This window comes from Argopecten irradians, chromosome 15, assembly GCF_041381155.1.
Source record: "Argopecten irradians isolate NY chromosome 15, Ai_NY, whole genome shotgun sequence".
Lineage (NCBI taxonomy): Eukaryota > Metazoa > Mollusca > Bivalvia > Pectinida > Pectinidae > Argopecten > Argopecten irradians.
The window spans coordinates 18,320,171-18,329,074 of record NC_091148.1 but is presented as its reverse complement, the minus strand read 5'-3'; the positions used below and the strand labels follow the sequence as shown (position 1 = coordinate 18,329,074).

Here is an 8,904-nt window from a genome sequence, read left to right as displayed (position 1 = left end):
AGTTTGATCTTCACTTAGCATTTGAGAGAATGGAGAAACGTTGCATAGTAAAAGTTCGATCTTTATTAAACAGTTGGTAAGGGGAAACGTGATATCGTAAAAGTTCGTTCTTTATTTAATATTTGGTAAGGAGAAACGTGACATCGTAAATTTTCGATCTTTATTTAACAGTTGGTAAGGGGAAATGTGACATCGTAAAAGTTCAATCTTTATTTAACTATTGGTAAGGAGAAACGTGACATCGTAAAAGTTCGATCTTTATTTAACTGTTTGGAAGGAGGAACATGACATCGTATATTTTCGATCTTTATTTAATAGTTGGTAAGCGGAAACGTGAGATTGTAAAAGATCTATCTTTATTTAACAGTTGATACTTTGGAGAAAACGTGATATCGTAAAAGTGCGGTCTTTATTTAATAATTGGCAAGGAGAAACGTGACATCGTAAAAGTTCGTTCTTTATTTAATATTTGGTAAGGAGAAACGTGACATCGTAAAAGTTCGATCTTTATATAACAGTTTGGAAGGAGAAACATTACATCGTAAATTTTCGATCTTTATTTCACAGTTGGGAAGGAGAAACATGACATCGTAAATTTTCGATTTTTATTTAACAGATGGTAAGTTGAAACGTGACATCGTAAAAGTTATTTTTTATTTAACAGTTGGGAAGGAGAAACGTGTGAACCTGACTGACCTACAGGACGATTACGAGGACGTGGAGTCAATGATTGGGGGACCACGGAGGCCCAATAGGAATGGTAAGTAATACATCCCATTGCCCTATGTACATGCATTTGTATCATTAACTGTTGTGTAGTAATTTTCAGAGGGAAATCTGATCCATGAAATTATTGTGATAATGATTAAGAAGATACATATATATCATTATGGCAAGTCGTCGAATTCTTATTTTTTGTTTTAAGCTAAATTAAAATATATATATATATATATACGTAAAAAAGAATCGTGTCCATGTGATGGTTTCCATATACATAAAAAGAAAACACAACTATAAAACAGTTTTTCCTCCCTAGCGCTTTCTCGGCTCATGCCGGTCTTCAGGGGTTTGAATTCTTTTATTTGTAAAACATGACGTCATAGTACAATGACGTCATAGTAAGATTACGTCATGACATGGTACATAAAGATATTGTGAATGGTTCTGGAAGAAAACATGAGGACAAAATAAAAACTAATATGAAGTTCCTTTGTCCCGTTCTGAATTTAACACAGGTTTCATAAGTTGAATGAAATTTATATATATAAAAGAGTAGATATCATTATGGCCGAGTCACGAAAACCACTAAAATTGTTTTTTTTTTCATTTTTAGTCAAAGTCACTAAAATTTGACCCGCGATAATAACTTGTTATACAGTCTGTGAAGAACACTGAACTTTCCAATTTAGGAAAGCATTTTTTTCTATCTTTTTTCGATATTTTCAATTTTAAAGTATCCTATCAAATGTAAGTTGATAAGCTCACCATTTTAGTCACTTTAATTTTAAGAACAAGTCTTATTGATGATGGGTTGTGCATTGACAGGTGCAGGAGGCACGTTCAGTTCTGCCAGCTCATTATATCCGGGGAAATCTCCCGCACGTAAAAATTGGGCCAAGATTAGGAGTGCGATCAAAGAGGAACAGGGTAGAGAGGACGAGGAGGAAGTTAAAGCTAAAATGGATCGTTTCTGAGTTAGGATACTGGTGATGTAAGACAATTCTTTAAAGATGTTTGTTGGCAACTTATTGTCATTTAGACCAGTACGACATTTATAAGGTGTAAAGGTCTAGATAATAGATACGGATTGTTACATCAGTGACGGGATTGGACTGGGTCGTTCATCGGTGACCAGGTAGCTCAGCGGTAAAACATTCGACTATGTATAGCTAATGTTTGGAGGTCTCTGGTTCGAATCCCAATCTGGCCGCTACATTTCCTCCTCTTCTGTTACAAAATTGGCGCTCAACTAATTATACATACGGTGGTGTTATGAGGGCCTTGTATGTCTTCGCGAAGACTTTGAAAAAGGAGGGAGGAGTCCGGCAGGATTGGACTTGGTCGTTCATAGGTGACCAGGTAGCTCAGCGGTAAAGTATTCGACTAGTGTTCGGAAGTCCCCGGTTCGAATCCTGGTCTGTCCTCTCTATTTTCTCCTCTCCTGTTACATATCATTGGTTTTTGTGGGTTTTCTCTGTAGAATATGACGTTACACCCACAAACAAATGACATAGCAATAATTACATACCCATAAGAGAAGATCTTCCTGCAAAATAAGCATCAGAATACAGATACCTTGTACTAAATGATGTAGAGGACTGGCAGTATTTGATTCATTGAGGAGACTACTTTCAAGAAAATCTACATGTATACCAAAGCAATATGTGATTTCTTGTGACACGATTCCATTGCTTTATAATTGCCATAACTTTCTTACCTTCCTCGTTTGTTGTTGATAAACTCATGTAAATTATCTGCAGGTGAATTGTAAATAGGTATATTAACTATTGTGACAATATAATATGCAATTCGTATGAACATATCTCCAGAGGAAACTTAAATAGAGGTAATATGTCCGTTCCGAGTAGCACTCACATAAGCCATTGTCATCTAAAATAATATACACTTAAATGAAAACTAATGGAAAACTAGTACATAATTTTTAATATGAAATACTTGTATTGGTCGTTTTGATTACCTTCATGTGTTTAATCAGCATAAGTATATATCTAGAAATGAAAAGTGATGAGTGCACTTGATCGCAAAATGGTTCTATTACATCAAAACATGCCATGATATGGTCGCTACCTTGAGTTATCTGAAGGGTATACTGTAATATGCCGTCATCACATCCTACAGAATTACCTCTTTTGCGGGTAGGTATTCATTGAAGGTATCATTTTTTAAAATATAAGGGTAGTTCAGACTTTAATTAATTCAGATTGATGTGAGATATGAATGATTTTAATGATTAATTTTGTTATGAAATGATGCCATTTTAATTTTGAATGTTATTCCATCTTTGCATATTGCAGTGCTATCTAGCTCCCTTGCGGATAGGTATCCATTATGACGTCATTTGTTTGTTAGCGAAATTCACATCATTTTCTCTGAAAAGTATGACATTAAGCTCGCAAACATGTGACATCACAATCAATACCTACCCGCAAGGACAGATTACTCTGTGATTTCCACATACAAAATTACTGATTTTAGGGCATTCACTTTGTTGTGTGAACTGAATTTTGAAATTGTATGCTCAATTATCGTATCCCCAATGATTGCAGTTTTACATGAAATGTAATTAACATACTAGTTATCATATTGAAATAAATCTTCGTTTTAAATGATTAAATATGAGAACCACATGATTATGTGCGATTACAGTATCAACCAGCAAGAATAAGATTGTGGCTATGTTTGAAGACTAGTACAGATTGTTATTTTCTCAGGAGAAATTTGCACCATGTATAATATCTTCTAACCAAAATTGATTGTTATTGATATATGGTTACCAGTTTTCTGTCTTCCACTGTTGACAAGCACATAATTACTCATTGATAATAACCCTTGCCCCTTGACCTTTGTGTACATTTAACAATGCCTATTCATATTTCTGCTTCATTTTGAGGATGCTCTTTTATAAAAACGTGCTGCTGAATTTGATACATTTATTACCGAATATATGATAGTAATTTTCGCGGGGATGAAATTTTCGGAATATGACGATATGGTAAGAAAAAAGAGAATTATTTATGCTTAGAGACACTTAATCAGGAGATACTTGTATAGTCTTTCAGACCAGATCGCTGAATATTAATATTTCATTTTCATCTTTCATGTCAGAACCGCGAAAATAACCGGCTACATCTTTTATATCTATAGTACTTGATGTGAATTTTATAAGTAAGTTATCATGCATGGTATATTTTTTCGATCAGATATGATTAACGTGACATTTATATAGATCATTTAAATGTAATCACGATTGTTGTACATTTAATTTAATACGATTTTAATTAATTTTTAAAAGTTAAAAAAAACTATGCTGATTACTTTATCTTGTCACCGCATTGTATATATTTGTTAATATATAAAATGATTTTAACATACGAACCGTATACTTTTATAGAGCAATAGTTTTGTAAATCAAGTATTTTATCATTTTCTTTGGGTGTTTATTTTAGTAGGACAATCGTTAGTTTGTATCCTCGCTCTTTTTACTTGAATAAGAACGTACTGCTGCTGCTGTTATTTTTCTAATCTAGGTAAACGTTCTCGAAATAATTTTATTCCTTGATATGTCTAAACATAATTTTTGTAAAATGAGAAAGTGATTTACATTGTTTGAAATTAACTAATTCACCCATGTAAATACATTTAGGCTTTTCTAAATCAAAGACAGGGCCAGTCCATTGTGAAATTTTAGGGGTGAAAGAGTCAATATTGAAACAAAACTAACTGCTGTTGACTCATTAAATAGTGCCATGATTTGACTGATTATTTCTTAATTGTTTTAGTAATTGTTATCATGAACATTAATCTTAATTAGGATTACAATAATTAGGATTGCAATAATTCAGGATTAACTGAAATAAGTATTGTAACAATTGATGTCTTTCTCGTGCAAATAATAATTTTAAACGCTCAGTTTGTGGATAATTTCATGTTATATATCTTTTGATAATTTATACATGTACCATTCTCACTTGCTAATACTGTGTGTTTGCACGAGAATTTATTTGACGATATTTAATGAAATAAGTGAAACCATGCTGCATACAATTTTGCTAACAAAATCCATTAGCATTGTTTAACAATTCATTAAGCAACATATACTAGTATTTGTAATAACTAATTGTAATTGTTGCTTTCTCTAACAAGCCGTTTATGTAGAGGTTACACAAAAGTTTAGATAGAGGTTCCATAATGACTTCTTGATGGATATGGAAATTTATTTCACACGATTGGGTTATTTTTGAAAGTTACAAAAGTCACGAGCTGTAAGCAAATAAGACCATGCCCAGGTTGTCTTTGTAAAGAGATGGTTGCTAAAACAGATTTTACAGTATATGAAGTGAACCACATTGTAATCCCATATATTGATGCTAGATAGCTTTACATATTATATTAGTTATAAACTTACTAAAGAGTATATGTGGGATCTCATCAATTCCTCTGCTCCTGATTATTATTATTGTTGCACGCTAGATAGCATCTGAGAACTTTATAACTTGTATATTGCTGTTTTGTCATAGGTTCAGACACAAACACATTGATAAGTATATTTAATGATTATTAACTTTTGAAGTATACGTACATATATAGGTATTTAATAAATGTGATATCAACATGATCTCATGGTCACTAGGCACTTTACAAAAATTCGATAAGCCAATCAACGTTGTCTATCTGATTCAATTTAGCCAATCAGTGATTAGCATCTCATTGTGGTTGAGCTTCCTTATAACTTCATTCATGAATGGTTGTATAAATTGCAGCAAATCGTTAATATACTTCAGTTAAGTTCAAAACCGATGTATATATACCGTCATAGCTGATAAACCCATCCTATATTCCTTTATGGAGTTTAATCTATATCTCTATCGGACTTTTATATGACAGTTTTAAAAACAATATAGTTTTTTAACGAAGTTGTCAATTTTTATTATTAATCTTTTATCTTACGAAGAAAGACATTCCGGTGTTAATTTTAATGTACATATACTTATAGATCTCGCGTAATTATTGTTTTGATAATGTTGTTATACAGATCTGTAGTTTTAAACAGTATTTCTGTACAAATAGTATACGATTGAAATGTTGAATATTCACTTACCCCTGAAATTCAAATTTGAACTCTTCTATTTTATATTAAAACAGTTCATTATGAACTTTGAAGGAGGAAATCAGTATTTTATTCTTTTAACATTATACTGGTGTTTTTTTTATTATTTTAATGATCATATTTCACTTCCAATTTGCAATAATTTGATTGGATTCATAGACACATTATTATATAGTATGGCCATAACGTCATAGAAGTTAGTAACACTTTCGCAACTCAACTACAATACTTGATTATTGTTGAAACAAAGAATCTTGTATAATATAAAGTGTTTAATTTCGCGGAGAGAATTTCACAATCTCCTCTTTGATACTAATTCCCGAAAAAAAATACCAAGGATAAGCACGGATTTGTCAACTCTCTTACCTATCATTCTTGCCATTTTATTTGCGGGTAGTTAATTTCGCGGAAATAACCTTGACCTCAAATATTTAATCCCTCGGAAATAAGAATAACTATATAATGGTAAATACCATATAGTGGTGTAGATTTAATTGATGTATGTAGTATTTTTAGAGACATATGAATATATTGTAAACCAACTTTCTTTCGCGTGCGATTTAATTTTGAGGATTTAGCGATAAAAAGTTATTTTGCATAAGTTTATCTCCGCGAATTGATATCAAACTCACTCAAACGTGTATAAATTAGTTTGATCCATTCAATGGGAAATTCCATGATACAAATCTAAGCGATTTTTTTAAAGGAAATCGCGAAATTTATTAGCGAAAGAAAGTTGATTTACAGTATAAAACACAACTATGTGTGCATATTGTATAGATATAGAAATCACAGTGCGCCCTGTACTAAATTGAATTTGTTATTTGTTGTAAATTGAAAAAGGTTTTAGCAGTATTAATATTTTAGCGGTAATCATATTTAAGTAATCAGGTTTTAGAGATAAACATATGCATTTTTAGACGCAGAAATTGTATTTAAGCAGTCAACACATTTTCAAAGTAATACTATTTTAGTAGTATAAATAGAACTGGTAACATTATTTTTATCTTATTCTCTATTTCGATTAACTTTATTATTTTAGACAGTCAGTTTTGGATAATAATACTAAATCACCATGTGCATATATATACATTTTTAGCTAAAATATTAGTACGGATATAGAAAACTGTGAATTTTAGTCCTTTCAACAATTCTTCGTTGATTTACTAGTGAATCATTATTTTTTGTTAGATTAGATGACTTTTAACGTATTGAAATAACGTTTTTAAAGACATCAAAGACCGCATAGGTTTCCGAAACGACTTTTAAATTTTAAAACGATAATGTAAAACGAGATTGATAATTACATAGAGTCCCAAAAGTTATTATTTTCCAATCTTCCAAACAATAAAATATTTAGATAAAATTAACTTAATTTTCATAACGCGGGTCTTATTATATATTACCTGATATCGTCCTACTTACTTAAGCATTGATGTCACTATTTTTTAATTTTATCGGGGTATGAAAAAAAAATTGTTTGCAAACTGTGTGAATCCGCGTTTGCAAACATTTTTTTTCATAACCCGATAAAATTAAAAAATAGTGACATCAATACTTATAATTAATTTTATACTCTATTTGATAAAATGAAGTATGTTTAAATGTAACATTTTAGTGGTTTTTCAAGGGATTCTTTTTTCCGAATCAATACGCAACGTCAATGTCTCTATCGTGACGTCACGTTAACGTCGGGGTTTCGCGCCATTCTCGGATTTTTTTTTCATAGTGGTATGCAAAAAAAATATTGGCCTATCAGAAAGCCAGATTTGGTATGAAAACAAAGAAAAATTAATTATTGTAAAATCACTGCGCCAGACAGGAAAAACAGCGAAATGAATCTTAACTATTAACACAGAGAACACGATAATTTGCTTTTGTTTGATGTTCTTACCTAATCTTAGGCTATCGATATCAATTTTATTATGTTAAGAAACTTAACTTTTCGTTTCAGAAAGGTAGAGGGCCTTTATAAAGCTAATTTATCTATGTTAAGTAGATATACATATGTACTCCGTTACGTTTTCATTAATGCGTTTTTATATCATTTACATATCATCTATAATTAATTGTGATATAATAATTTGTGATATTTATTACTCAAGATATAGAAGATGTTATGGTTGAAGAGATTCATTTAAAAAGTTTTACCACAGGGACCAAACGTCTTCCTTTAATCCATAGTAAAAGATACCCCCATTGGTCAACCGTTTAGATAATGTACTAGATAACTATATAACATATCTCTATTGGGAAATAGTCTGTTTTACGCATAATATTTTGCAAACTGATTTATATCAAATGTATAAGCAAAGCATTCCTACTACTACTTTTTATCGTTTTTAATTTTGATTTTGTCGTTTTCAAAAAATGTCACATTAACTGAGTTGATTATTAATCAACTTATAATCTAGAACTTGGAATTATCATGGCCTTAAATACCTATTCATCACACTAAAGATATTTAAAAAAGGCTGATTACGCATTTTCATATTAATATGAAATTATAATAAATATGTACATCATTACGCGTTTATTTTACAATCGCTCCTCATTATTGAAAACAAAATTCATTTTATTTTTGGGGAAAAAAAATCATAAAATGTCAAGTTTTGATACTAGATCGCACAATATAAGACATTGTTCACGTTATTAAATGCTACAAAATAAAGATAGTTAATTAAAACATAAATAGATTCCATCAAGTCAGTTTGATGGGAGATATGATTTATTTTAGTTGTCTTTTTGTTATGAAGTTATGTCATTTTAATGATACATTTTGAATGTTATATGAAGATGACGGTACTTGTACTAGACCATAAATATGTGTTCACATGAATAAAACTAAATCAGTATTGGAGTTAGTTGTTATTTATCTACGATTTATACCATACAAGCTAAAACACTGTGTTATCCATGAGACAGAAGGAAAAACATTGACATGACATAGATGAAAATGGTCAACACTAATTCTGATCGTGATCCCTTTTACATTTGAATAACTTAAAAGGCCGCAGTGTTTTCTTTCGCAGATACTATTTTTGTACAAACCTGAC

General features: G+C 30.9%; 1 long non-coding RNA gene across 1 annotated transcript; it reads left to right on the top strand.

Moving 5' to 3' along the window:
- The first annotated feature begins 5,136 nt into the window (after positions 1-5,136).
- Positions 5,137-8,705, top strand: LOC138309706 (uncharacterized). Its single transcript, XR_011206312.1, has 2 exons — positions 5,137-7,734; positions 7,980-8,705. It is a non-coding gene; the product is annotated as an uncharacterized lncRNA (long non-coding RNA).
- Positions 8,706-8,904: the final 199 nt, after the last annotated feature.